Source organism: Prorops nasuta, unplaced genomic scaffold (genome assembly GCF_024137725.1).
Source record: "Prorops nasuta isolate Cenicafe-Biocafe unplaced genomic scaffold, Cenicafe_Pnas_1.2 PNAS00013, whole genome shotgun sequence".
Classification (NCBI taxonomy): Eukaryota; Metazoa; Arthropoda; class Insecta; order Hymenoptera; family Bethylidae; genus Prorops; species Prorops nasuta.
Genome location: NW_027116810.1, coordinates 3467425 through 3482955, shown reverse-complemented (window position 1 = coordinate 3482955; position 15531 = coordinate 3467425). Strand labels below are relative to the sequence as shown.

The 15531-nt window shown below is 30.8% G+C and overlaps 1 protein-coding gene across 1 annotated transcript in view; it reads left to right on the top strand.

The window, feature by feature from the left end:
- Positions 1-15531, top strand: part of LOC136778025 (opioid-binding protein/cell adhesion molecule-like) — a 1000824-nt gene that overhangs the window by 578513 nt on the left and 406780 nt on the right. The gene's annotated exons all lie outside the window — the stretch shown is intronic.

The following is a 15531-nucleotide window of genomic DNA, read 5'->3' as shown; positions in this document are numbered from 1 at the left end:
CACTACAAGCGATGTTATCATTTTTTTAATTTTTAAAATTAACCTTAAATTCCTTTTTCAAATTCATTACAAAACATAGTTCGATGACCTATACATGGTATTAACACAATCATAATATTTTCTATTAAAAAGGGATCGGTTGTTTGCCAATTTTATATTCTATAAAAAAAAAAAGAATAAGCGTGAACGAAATATTCAACATGTGCATTTAGCACTTTTATGCCAAGCATTCTCGGCTCCGTGAATTGCAATAGATTCCAACCCTAACGGGTATCTGTATACCGACATTTAGGGGCAAATCTGTTTCTCATGCTGCATCGTCATTTTTGACAGATTTGCATTTTTATTGATTTTTTGGAAACGTAAGAACATTATCTAGTAAAGTACGTCGGGGGATTTTGCGATTTATTTGCTATTTCTCAATAATGTTAATATATTTATATAAACACAATTTTTTTTATTTTTTGTTAATTTTCCTAACGTAATTTAGTAGGTAAGCTTCTGGAATTTTGAAAAACCTGTAATAACTTTACAATTTGTCAACAAATGATGACGCTGCATGCGAAACAGTTTTTGCCCTGTAATATCGGTATACAGATTCCTGTTAAATTAATATATTAATACTAATTAAGTAGTACTAACTTTCAAAGACATCAGTATACTCTACTAATTCCCATTATGATAAAAGGTCTTTTGTAAATTTATCACTCATTTTAAACAAACAGTAGCATAAGACTAAGGTAGAGATTTGCTTTGTGGGTAATGGCTGCCGATGAGATCCAACATGGAAATGAACGAAGCAGTGGAAATGGATTGCGTTAGCGTTGCCAACTCCGCCATTTTCATTGTAATACACTGTACAGTGATGTCACATATGCCAGAATCAAGCTTCATTTTCGTTGCTAAAAGCTGATTCTAGCATCACTGATATCACTGTACAGCGTAGTATAATCAAAATGCCGGAGTTGGCAACGCTGGATCGCGAACGTATATTACCGAATTACCGATGTTACTACGCCAATAAGTTCCATTAACGATTTACCAATAAGGACCGCAAGGATATCACACCTCCCTAACCGTTTAGTGTATTACCAACTTATTAGGCAGTTATCTACGTATATGCATATCGTGTTTGTGTGTGTTTGTATATTGTGTAAGTTTATACTTATTTTCTACACTTATTTAGTTATTGATTATTCATATTATAATAATGTAAATCATGGTAGACCCTATAAACGATTTGAAGTTTCATTGTGAACGTTAATAATTTTTATATATGGATTGTACCGTTGCGTTCCCGCAGCGTTACAATAGCTGCCATCTAGGCCTTTGCTAATCTCAAGCGCTAGATATGCGGGTTGTGTGCAAACTAGGAAGTTATCAACCGATAAGTTATTGATCTAGGATCGATAATTTATCGGCTCCCTAGTGTCGGATAGGCCTCTGCAACTGTTAATAGTACGCTTACTTTTACTTGCGTGACTGTGGTCGCCGTTTTTACTTTTATTTTGGTGGCGCTGGTGGTAATGCGAGCTGATTGCACTAGCTCCCCTTCACTCCTCTCCGCACCCTCCAACCCAACTTCTCTTGTCTTCCTTTGCTTCGTTTGCTCTTTAAATGCATTTACATGTTGTGAGATAAGTTGCGAAACTAAAGGACTTCCGAACGTTACTAACTTGATATTTTATACTTATTACACACAAATAATGGTGACATGTAAAATATTGGGATGTACCTCAGGGTAGAAGTCGAATCCTGAAAAAATTCACCTTTTTCGAGTACCAAAATCTGAAGATATTTTACAGAAATGGAAAAAAGCAGTAAAACCATCAGGTATTGCTTTACAAAGTGGACATTATATTTGTCAAAAGCATTTCAGATCTGATGATATATTACGGGAACGAAAGCTTTTAGATAAAAGTGGAGCTGTCTTGGTACTGTATGTTATTAAATAAAATTCATATAAATTATAATTTTATATTATATTTAATACTCTGCTGCAATTAAATATGTATGATTACTTGCAGTCACCATATTCAATTCCACGTTTAAAGAAAGGAACAGTACCATCGATATTTGTATGGTCATCAAATTTATCTGAAGCAATGGAAGAAACAGGACCATCTTTCAAACAAGCAGTTCAAACAGATGCAACGAGTAACTCAAATTGTTTTGAAGGTAAAGAACCAGGAGCATCAAATTTAGTTCAAGTACCAGAACAACACAGTCTACAGTGCTATTTGAAGATTTAATTAAATCAGGTATAGCAACAATTTCTAATTGGATAAAAGAAATCATTACATCCAGTGAATTTACAATTTTACATATATTTAAAAATAGGTGTAAAAAACTATGCAAAAGACTTAAAGTTTTTCCAAAAAAAGAAATTATTGTAGAAAATGATATGACATTCCATATAAGTGTAGTTGGAATGCCTCTAAAGAAAAATCAAGAAAGTGCACTAAATATTGATTTCAGTTCAATATACAGCATAGAAAGCTTGCAACATTTAATATCAATAATAGACAAGTTGAATGTTTGCAATGGTTTAAAAATTCTACTTGATGTAAATGAACAAATCAGTACGAAAATTTGTGAGGATGTAAGTTAAAAATGACGTAGTATTAATCCCCCCAAAAAACACTTTCGTGTAAAAAAAATATGGCAAGTAATTTTGCCCTTTCTCTCTCCAAAAATAGTAATTCCAGCAACAAAAATTATTACAGGGAATAAATAGCAAACAAAAATACCAATAACACAAAGGATTGAAATAATTTAGATTAGACAAGTAATTATAGTTGGTCCCAATAAAAGTAACAACAAACAAAGTTATTATAGAAAATAAATCTCAAACAAAAATATCGGCAAAACAAAGGATTGAAATGACTTATAAATTCGACAAGTAATCAAGCGGTAACATAAAGCACTGAGATCGCATAAATTTGGCAAGTAAAAAAAGTGGATGAATAATTAATTGTTATATAATTTTTGTATACGTACTACTTGCCAGGACAGGCCAAATAGTGTAAAGTATATTTAAATCTTCGTTACAGTGGCATTTTGAAATATCTACTACTCTACACTTTTTAACCCATCTCGGCAAGTAGTACGTATAGGCATGACTTTTTCTACTTTTATGTACTTGCCGTCGAGACACTACCGTGTCTCTTGATACAAAAATTATATAACAATTAATTATTCATCCACTTTTTTTACTTGCCTAATTCATGCGATCTCAGTGCTTTATGTTACCGCTTGATTACTTGTCGAATTTATAACTTATTTTAATCCTTTGTGTTACCGGTATTTTCGTTTGAGATTTATTCTTTATATTAACTTTGTTTGTTGTTACTTTGATTGGGACCAAATATAATTACTTGTCTAATCTAAATGATCTCAATACTTTGTGTTGCCGATACTTTTGATTGCAATTTATTCTCTATAATAATTTTTCTTGTTGGAATTACTATTTTTTGAGAGAAAGGGCAAAATTACTTGCCGTCTTTTTTTTACACGAAAGTGTTTTTTGGTGGGATGTCAGGACTTTTTGTAATATTTCGAAGTCGTCTTAGGAATATATTTTTTTATGAAAATGAAATAAAATGTAGTAAACTCATATTGATAGTATGTTTATTAGGGTGTCCGTTAAAAAGACATTATTTTTGTTTGTTTCTTAACTATATCTAACTTGGTGTAGAATCAGATAAAAATGAGGTTTGCAAGAGTCTAGCCGATTTAGGTAGTAAACACCTGTGCCACCGAAAGATTGAAGCTAAAAACGAGATTTCGCATAGAAAAATGATATTTTTTGACTATTTTGCATGTAATTTCTTCATTCTTGAAATATTGCACACAATGATGTAGCTTTAGTTAGTTTAAGGGTCCTTGAATATGGATCCATAGTGAAATTTATCTTTTGAATTGTTACAACCTTTATTTCCCGTGTTTATATTTTTTAAAATAACGATTTGCAATAGAAATTCATTATAGCTGTATCTTGAATGATTTCTCCTTGTTTACCTCGGTATCACCGCCCCTTTTCGTTCTGATATATTTGATTATCATAAGATAATGTAAACATTTTTAAAAATTTTGTGTAACATGCGTTTCATGGGTTAATGATGTGAAAAAACATTGATTTATGATAACAAATCCTGTTATTCCCGTATCTTTTCTAGAATTTCTATCTTTTTCTCTCTTTCTGTTTCTATTACTTCGAAGTAATTAATTTTTAAGTTAAAAGTACAGGCTGTAAGCTCTACCTTAAGGATATATTGAATGCATTTTCAATTCCTTAAAATTTAAATATTTTTGTTAATGAGCTCTTACGTATATTTAGATAGAATATTTGGTAATATTAATATATCCTTTTGTAAAATATATTAATATTACCAATAATTCTATCTAAATATACGTAGGAGCTCATTAAAAAAATATTTAAATTTTAAGAAATTAAAAATGGATTCAATATATCCTTAAAGTAGAGCTTAGAGCCTGTTATTTTAACTTAAAAATTAATTATTTCGAAGTAATAGAAACAGATAGAGAGAAAAAAATAAAGATTCTAGAAGAGATACAGAAATAAAAGGATATGTTATCATAAATCAATGTTTTTTAACAGCATTAACCCATGAAACGCATGTTACACAAAATTTTCAAAAATGTTTACATAATCTTATCATATTCAAATATGTTAGGACGAAAAGGGGCGGTGATACCGAGGTAAACAAAGAAAAATTATTCAAGATACAGCTATAATGAATTTTTATTCCAAATCGTTATTTTACAAAATATTAACATGGGAAATAAAGGTGGTAACAATTCAAAAGATAAATTTCACTATGGATCCATATTCAAGGACCCTTAAACTAACTAAAGCTACATCATCGTGTGCAGTGTTTCAAGAATCAAGAAATTACATGCAAAATAGTCACAAAATATCATTTTTCTATGCGATATTTCTTTTTTAGCTTCAATTTTTCGGTGGCGCAGGCTTTTACTACCTGAATCGGCTAGACTCTTGCAAGCCTCATTTTTATCTGATTCTACACCAAGTTAGATATGGTTAACAAACAAACAAAAATAATGCCTTTTTAACGGACACCCTATGTGTATTCAATTTATTGAATTTTATTGAACTGGAATATATATTAAAATATATAAATAATAACATTTTATAAGTATAATTTTATTTATTTTACAACAATAAATGAGAAAAAGTGTAACATTTGAGAAAATATTTTTAACATTTAAAAGTAAAAAAAATTTATAAAATCGTAATGAATACTTATTTTTAGGAAGGATACAATTTTTTGTGACAAATATATTCGTTACGTGATTTTAATTTAAATGAGCTCTACCTAGTAAAAAACTATTTTAAAATGATAGCAAGTTATTGTGGAATTGATATAATTTTCCAGTAATTTACTTACTGGGAAAATTGCAGCCGAAAGCGCTATAATTTCGGCCAATATTTGTGAAAATGCGTTTTAAACGCTGCCGTGGTGCTAATATTATTGAACATGTTATTACGAGTAAGATGTTTTTACCCATAATAACAACTTTCAGCTTTTATAAAACCAGCCGTTATAGATAAGAATGACGTAATATTGAATAAATTAAATTTCCTCGAAGAATATGATATACGCACCTTTTGAATTTCTGGGCCATGTTTTCTTTTGAACGGTATGATCGTTCGCATATAACCATGATTTATCCTCACGTATCATAGACGTATAATGACCAGTTATATCATCCTTGCCATCATGGAAAATTGCACAATTTGTTTTATAAACTTTAACACCAATTTCTAATACCTTTAATGTTCCAGTTTTTAAGAACATTTCAATCTTTAACGTTTTCTATTTTCTGTTTTGGTATTAAATAATATAATAATTTATCAATCAGAACTTTATTAGTAACTGTACTAGCAATCCTTTGCTGAAATTCTAAAGAACTCATGCAATTACAGCACAAAGAATTCTTTAGTTTTTTCCACGTAGAGAAGTTGCTCTGAATTTTTTCTTTCATGCTCCAAGCATTACATTTGTGTAATTTTTTAAGAATTAACAAACTCTTCATACCATCAGGTAGCGTAAGTAATAAGATATTATCCCACAAAAAACAGACTTCGCCTGTAAAAAAAGGCGGCAAGTACATAAACTATTTAGCATAAATAATATAGGAAAATTATCTAATTAAAAATAGTAGTGAAATCCAAATATTAGGCAAGTGTATTTTTTCACCTTAACAAAAGTTAAATTTAAAAAAAAAAAGGAACAACAAAGTTACTTGCCGGGCCCGTAATGTCCATGCACAGTGGGAAATTGAATCGTGTGTGAGATTCAGCTATAGCGTAGTACAGCAAATTTCATGTTAAAATACAGAGTGAAGTTAGCCGAACCACAGACGATTCTATTTCTTACTGTGCATGGACATTACGGGCCCGGCAAGTAACTTTGTTGTTCCTTTTTTTTTTTAATTTAACTTTTGCTAAGGTGAAAAAATACACTTGCCTAATATTTGGATTTCACTACTTTTTTTAATTAGATAATTTTCCTATATTATTTATGCTAAATGGTTTATGTACTTGCCGCCTTTTTTTACAGGCGAAGTCTGTTTTTTGTGAGATTTCATAACGTTTTGTAAGAGTATAATATTTAAAAAATTAAATAATTCTTTTAATTTTTCTACACAATTTAAAGAAAATTTCCACACTTCTCATTTTTTGAAATAGCAGCGCTTAACTAATAAAATAATATATATTAATATTAAAAAAATATCACAGTCAACACATTGAATTTATTGATATTTGTAATGCATTCTACATAAACGAACTTTATAATTAATGCTCCGGCTACTTGTTTAATGTTTTCAGTTTCACTATAATAAAAGTTTGATTACATTTTTCATAATCAATAAACATACTATCAACATATAAAAATAATTAAGTAAAATGTATGTTTTAATTAATTTACATTTTCTGTTTATCAACATTTGACTTTTACCACCATCTGACCTTGCTAGACTTCACTAGTTTCATCAACTACTTGAGTGGATATTGGGGCAAGACTGGACAAGCAATTCGCAAAGCTTTGAATAAGCTACAATCAAGCATATATTCAAAGCTGACAATGTCGTTTTCCATACCACGTTTCTTTTTAGCACCAATTACTATCACATTTATGCTGCTAATTCTTGACAAAGGTGATATAGGAGATACATTGGCGAGTCGTCCTTATAACATTTCCTGTGCCAGAGTCCTCAAATGTTCGTTTCGCTAATTTCTATGCACTGTTGAAACTGGTCGGATTTCTGGTGCTGCAAAATGGAGTGGAAACCATTAATTTTTGGACTGAGTTTCAATTGAGAATAAACGTGCATTTTTTCATCCATACCAATGACCAGTATACTGCCTTTGGCCTAGAATACTAGCATAGGTAACAGAGGAGAACAATCAACAGTTATTAACTCAATTTTACAGAATTTCATCCAATGAGTCTCATGCTTAAATTATGGCTGAGCAATGGGTAACGTTTTTCTGAATATTGGCTTATTCTTACTTTGCCAATCTTTCAATGCTTGTATCTTTGCCTGTTTCTAGTACCAGAATGCAGGAGTGAAATTCCCAATTGTTGATTCAACTCCAATAGTCAGTATGTGTGCGAACTTTCCTCCTTGGATTTTTAATTCAATTGTACCAAAAGTATTTAAGTCAAAGCACAAGTATTACTATTTGCTATAATACACTTGCACAGTGACTGTAAAATACTAAATGATAACATCTGAGTAAACCTAAAATCAAATTCATCTTTTAAAAATCTCAATTCTTCAAAGAAAATAATATTTTAAAGAAACATGAATCATTCCACTTGTTAATAAACATTTGACTTTTTACCAACATCTGATCTTGCAAAACTTCACTAACTCCATCAGCTGCTTGAGGTGATACAGGGGCATGAGTGGACAAGCAATTCGCAAAGGTTTAAATAAACTACAATCAAGCATATAATTAAAGCTGACATTGTCGTTTTGCATACCACATTTCTTTTTAGCACCAATTACTGTCACATTTATGCTGCTAATTCTTGACAAAGGTATAACCTATCGGACAGTTGAAACCCACATCAGTTTAAAGAGAAGAAACAACTAAAAACGTATTTTCTTAATGATTTCAATACCTGGAAGTTTAGCATATGGTTTTCAAATACTTAACCAATTTCTTGCAATTAATATGCTCTTGATAATCACCGATCCAAATAAATGTTGAAAGTATACTTCTCCTTGGAACAGTGTTGAAAATGAATCTTACTTCATCCAGTTAGCTCTATCCTCAGCAATGACTCAATCCACATAGTTTCATCCTCAGTATGATATAACCTATCGGACAATTGAAATCCATATCAGTTTAAAGAAAAGAAACAGTTAAACATGTATTTTGTTAATGATTTCAATACCTGGAAGTTTAACATATGATTTTCAAGTACCTAAACAATTTCTTGCAATCCTGATAATCACTGATGCACATAAATGTTGAAAGTATACTTCTCCTTGGCACAGTGTTGAAAATATGTAAATATTAATCTTACTTGATCCAGTCAGCTGTAGCATGAGCAATGAAATTGGCAATGGAAATGTTCTGTCTCAATTTAATCTGAAAAATCAATTTCACAAATACCAAACAATATATGACATATTATATTGTAAAATTCATTTCTATATCTAATCGTAGTAAACAGAAACTTTATTACCCCCTGGAATATTTTTCATATATATGATAAAACCTATCGGACTGTTGAAAGCCATATAAGTTTAAGGAGGTTGGTCCGATTTAGAATTAACGAACAGATGTTGATACAAAAATTTGTATAAACTTAGTAGTATTGGAAAAGTCACTATATTAATTTTTAGATTGTTTGGATACTTATACAATTAGATATAAATAAAATAATTTGTTACGATTTAACATGTAATCTTATGGGCAGGCAAATTTTTTCTCTCTTCATACTTGAAATACGCGAAGATTAACGAACAGAGACGTGTGAAACTCTTAAAAAAAGTTAATGAATATCTAATGATTACATGACAGATTGAAACATATCGATTTGGTAACTGTATCATCAATAAATAAAAAATTTTCTTCGGGAAACTGCTGTTTTTGATAACGTCAACCTCCATTACATGAAATAGTGGCAACGTCGCAATCGCCGTAGCCCGCGTTCTTTGAAAAGCATTCATCTATGCTGAATATATGCAAGGGAATTTGAGTTGATGGTTATTTAACAATAAAAGCAAAATAAGAACCTGAACAATAATTTATTAAATATCTAATAAATATTTTATTAATATTGAAACATAATGCATTTATAATGCCTTATTTTTAAACATTTTTGAATGCCTTTGGAATATTTTATAATTAAAATTATATTGCAACATAAATACCTACATCTATAAATAATTGAAAGCCAAAAAACTTGCAAATAATATTATTTTGAAAAACTGGTTATGCAGACTTTTTGTAAAAACTCTGAAATTCTTTTTATAACTGATCTTTTTTTGGTTACTGCAATGACTCCATATTGGTTTTCGCCGAACAGACTAACTAGGCCAACTAGTTTATTTTTATTATAAGTGTCAATTATTGTTTCATAAGAAATATTAGCAGCAATAATTTTTTTACGAGTTGCTAACGAAGTGCATGAATTTAAAGCTTCTAAGTTTTTTAATTTTTTTGGCAAATTGCTCGTAAAATTGTTTAATTCGACCGCTTTTTCCCACGATAATATATTTTTTATTAGTTTTTGTGACGAAATGCCGAGTTTAACTATCACTTGTTCAAGCATTATGCAATCACTTATTGCGTTGTGCGCATTCATAGTCGGTATATCATACAAATTCGCTAAATTTTCCAAACTATTGTCTCCCTTTTTAGTAAGCTTCGTGATTTTTTTTATAAGGGGCAACGTATCAAGAAATCCTTGCACTACAGTTTTAAAATGATTTAAAAGAAAGGTTTTTTCGATCACTGTTAATAATCTGAGACGATCGAAATTGCAATTATGCGCGACTAGAATACACCTCCCTTTTAGATCACACAGAAAGTTGTAAAATGCTTGTAATGCTGAAGACAAAATAACGGTAGAAACAATATTCCCATGGCATTGTAATTTTTTTTCCATTATACGCAATCCAGTAATTTTACTGGCTTTCTCATTGATACGTTGAGTTGGTGTAATATAAATAGAAAAACATTTGTGTGTCGTCACATTTTGCTGCGATTTGTAAAATATCATCGGTTTTAGAAAATCCGCCAGTTTCTAAATCGAAAAAGACAATTTTTTTATTGCTAGCGGTATTAGTCATGCTTAAAATTCGGGGAGCATCGGCATTTAAAAGACCGAGATCTGACTGATAAGTCTCCGGACCTTCAATGATCTCTTTTTTGTGTCGTAATTCAGATTTTTTTTTCTTCAAAAACAGGCGTCTTCTTTTGAAATCTTTGGTCGTTGATTGTATATATCTGTTTTTAGCTTGCCGATCTAAAGTATCGTAATACTTAGAAGTATGATTTGCTGTACTTAGCCGAAGCTTCGTCGCTAAAGTACTTGCAAACTGTTCGCCTTGATTTTTTTTATTTATGGCGAATGCTAATCGAAAATCATACGATGTTGATCCTCCGTAAAAACGTGTTTTAGGAGCTTTACTTGCTATCATTATATTTAAACTTTCGTTAACATTAGAAGATACTCCAGCTACAAATTGATCAGTTTTTCTGGCTAAAGAACTAAATAAGCACTTAAGTGCATCAAATAATGTTTCGTCTTTGAAGCCACTTCCTATTACGGAATGTTGATAAGTTTCTGGATTGTTGTGATAGGCACACCAACTACCGCAGTCGGAATGGTCATTAAAACAGTGGTGCGGTATAGTTTTTATCGCAGCAGCCATGTCCATCGAATTACCAGCATTCTGAGACACACAGTAGCTGAAGCATTGTTGCAGATATTTTATAGAATTAGAAGTAAGCTCCTTGTGGTCTTTTTTTATTTAATACAATTCATTTGTAACGCCTTTGCTTGTATGATTTTTATCTGAATGTTTAATCACTTCATGATTACTGCCTGCACGAATAGCTGATATAGAGCTACTATCATTATCTCCGATCATGATGCCAAGCTCGACTTTACAAGCTTCAAAAATTGGATTCTGGTTTGCTAACTCGGCAGCTGCTGCAGATTCCATCGCTTTCGCCGAACCATCAAAATTTTTCCTGCAGTCATGATCTTTAGGATCATGACCTAAGTCACATAAACGGCATTTTCGGTTTTTTGATTTGTAAGATAGAATTTTTTTTGAAAAAAATCCAATGATAGCAGCTGCTCCAGACAAGCTGTCATAGTTTCTACCAGTTCCTCTTATCGGCCATCCCATGTCATATGTTGCAGCTATTCGAACAATAGTCTCTTTCGATACGCTTATAACATTAGCATGATCAACGTTGGTTAGAGTTGGGAAAACGAAACTGTTTTTTAAGTTTTCAGGCCTATAAAGATAGAAATACGGTGTTTTTAATAAAAAAAAAGTTTCACAAATAATTTTATTTCAAACTGTATTTTCAAGATTGTAGTTATTAGCAAATATATACAAATCAATTCATAGCAATGTCATACATTTGTTTTGTAAAAAAAAGCACTCTCATAAATCAATCCAATTATAAATATATAAAAATAAATATGGAGAACATGATTGCTAAAAAAGTAGCCATATACAAATCAAAATAAATCTAAAGAACATGATTGTTTAAAAAATTAGTCATACTCAGTCAAAATTCATTATAAATGTTCGAAATCATAGTTGTTGTAAATATTTAGTGATTTCCTGCAACATTTATAAAATATTTTCACAGATCCGGTAAAAACTTACAGAAGCTTCTGAATTTCTTGAACATTTTTAATTGTTAGTTCTCGTTCTGAAAGAGTAGCTTTCATGCATTCTTCTTGAGCCATTTCTTCTGCTACTATACCCACTTCTTTCTCGAGTACCTTATATGACTTATTATGATATATAGGGATATCAAATGAAGACAGCATCTTATTAAGATGAGTGCGTCCTGAACCACTATTGAGAGTTGCTGAAATAAATTCATTCGCAATTAGTTGTTACTGGTATTATTGCTTGTAACAGTGTATATTAAATTTTTGTGTTACCCATTGCTCCTGCCACATTTACATTATACCGAAACATCTCTTTTCCTTGTTTAGTTTTTACTTTTTTTGCGCATTTTTCGTCAGTAGCTATTCTCGTTGTAGATGAACAGTTATCACATAGTATGATCCATATACAAGCTAGTCCAATCAGTTTTTCCTCAACTATATTGCACAGAGATAATGTCTGTTTACATTTACAACAAAACATTTCTTTACCAAGCGTCTTGATATTTACTATTCTTCGGTCTTCTATGTTTGGTTCTCTCTGTTTATTATTGAGGTTAGATTTTGCGTCAAATTGCTCTGAGCTTCTGTTCTGCTTACAGCAATAAACATTTCTTAAATTTTTTCCAGCTGCCGCTTGTCGTGTCCTTAGATTGAAAATCTTTTCGGTTACACGTTTTCCTTTCCAAAAAAACTTTTCTACTGACTTATTGGACATTTTCTTAAATATAAATAAATTGAAGTATACCGAGTAGACCAAGCGCGCGCGATCACCTGTTGTCTATGACAGAAGCAACGTTGCCAAATCTAATCTCTTACTACTTTAGTCAGTAGAAAGTCTACGATAAATCTCTTTTGACTTTAGACGTATGGAATCAACCTCCTTAAAGAAAAGAAAAAGTTAAACATGAATTTTGTTGATGATTTCCACACCTGGATGTTTAGCATATGTTTATCAAATATCTTAAAAATTTCATTTAATTAATATGCTCCTGATAATTTCCGATATACATAAATGTTGAAAGTATACTTCTCCTTGGCTCAGTGTTAAAAATATTAATCTTATTTCATCCAGTCAGGTCTATTATCCTCAGCAATGAAAATAGAAATGTTCTATCTGAAAAAGAAATTTCACAAATTACCACAAAGTATATTAACATCCTGTATTCTAAAATATAATGTTATACTTATCTAATAATTGTCGACTCCTTATGTCATTATTATTCGAATTTATTGATCGTTTCGAAAATTGAACGAATTCACTAACATAGCAATGATTAACCTCACTGTATTATATATAAATAACCTCACATTACAATTGACAATTAACAGTAGCCGCCAGATTAATTATATCGATTACATCGATTTTATTTGATAGTTCAGAACACTGGTTTTGTCGTAGAGTATAACCGGTTGGCAACACTGAGAAAAAATGACATCATTTTCTTTAGCGGTTAACTTCAGCCTGAGACATACATTCTGGCTGGAAAAGAAGAAGATTATAGAGAAGAATCTCAATTTTCAATATATATATATATATATATATATATATATATATAGCTAACCAAGTATGAGATCTCTGGATTGCGTGAATCGATTTTGATGTTCGTGGGCTTAAATGAAAACTTGTTCAAAACCATTTTAAGGAAAGCTTTATTTAAATCATCACAATTGATCATTCATTGAAATAAATTGGTTTAAAAATTGAGACCGCCAAACTTGCTGTATAAGTTACACGGTAGTGCTCGGCAGTACAGACATGTCATTATCTACTTTTATATGTATTTGCCGTCGAGACACTACCGTGTCTCTTGACCACGTGTGAAACACACTTACGGCACAGACATATCAATAGGTTACTACACTATGAGCGTGTTCAGAAATTACCGGCCTGCTGCTGGAAATAAAATTAAAGTTGGCAGCAGTACAAAAGTATTCACCGGCGAGATGTTGGTATTACTGAGAATTGCTAGAGATCCGTTTTCTTAGGGCCAATGTATTCACTCAAAACAGGCAAGCCTCATGTACAACTTGGCGGGCAAAGATCTGAACGCAGAAATTTGTGTTGGCAGCATCGAAATCAATCCGAAAAATGACGTCACTTGAAGATAAAATGACTTCACACAGATAATTCATGCTGAGTATTATCTTTTGAGCATTTTATTTTGACAGCTCAAGTGGTGTTAATAAATTTCTGGTAAAATGAGCTATGAAGGAAGAAAAGCTCCACATTGTTTGCATACAAGTGCACGTGCCAATGTGATGTGTAATATAATCATACTCAAGTTATAATAAACAAATATCAGATGAGTATTTCGTATGTCATATATAAAAGTATATAACTATTTTATATTTAAAAGAGATTGATCCTTTGTGTTATTTATGTTACACATTGCTTTCTGCATTTTTAATAGAAGACTTGGTATTTAGAGGTCCAAGAAGATACAATAGTTCCTAAATATTGTTAATGTGATGGAATTTTGTTATTGTTACATGTCAGTTTATTCGATATGGATGATGGATTATGACAAGCTGTTAAGAGTAAATGGGAGTAATCTGGATTGAAGTTATTTTAAAAGATATGCATCAAAAAAACCAAAGAGAGTATATATTTTTTTCATTACAGTTTAGGACAATTTTCATAAAAAATTATGCTTATATAGCTTGTGTATTTTCTGTTAATATTTTACAATGATGAGTTGCGGTTTGTCAAAAATTGAAAATGAGGAGAGAGAAGAAAAGTCTCAATATGTCTATGCAGTTTCTGAATCTGGTTAGTTAATTATATTTTTATTTTTATAATAATACAATAATTTTTTTAAATCTACCATTATAGTAATATTTTATTTTTTATTTTAGTTGTTACAGCAGAAAAGATGTCTGGTTCAGCCATATACAAGCTGGTACGAGTAGGTTATTATGAACTAGTATGACAGATTATTGGCTTAGGTCATATGGCTACCATTTAAGAAATAATATATTTTTGGTTATTATGAGACAATATCTTTTAAAAACTCTTAATATAATGCAAAACTTATTTACTTATGATAGGTTCGCAAGGAAACCAGTGTTCAAAACAGGAAAGCCTTCTTGTCTGTTGAATTGTGGCCGAGTATTCATTGTACGCTGAAAAACATCAATGAGCTCACTAGCTCCATTTTTATTTCAAAGGGTGTTAAAGTGCCTTGTTTGTCCCAACAACACATTCTGGGAATTCAATCCATCAAATGTTAAATTATCAGTATTTATATTATACAGTTGTATTCCTTCATTGTAAATATATTATTCATCATAATTCAAAGATTGAATAGAAATGCTCATCTAAAGTTTATTAATATTTTAGCTTTTATTGCTTCCCAATTTTACATTAATTGAATAATTTATATATATTGATTCCTCTAGATTAATTAATATCATTTTCAATAATACTACATGCATATATTGAAATATACATTAACTCATAAATATTTTATATAAAAAACTAGCTGTCAAAATAAAATGCTCAAAAGATAATACTCTGCTAGAATTATCTGTGTGAAGCCATTTTATCTACAAGTGACCTCATTTTTCGGATGGATTTCGATGCTGCCAACAAAAATTT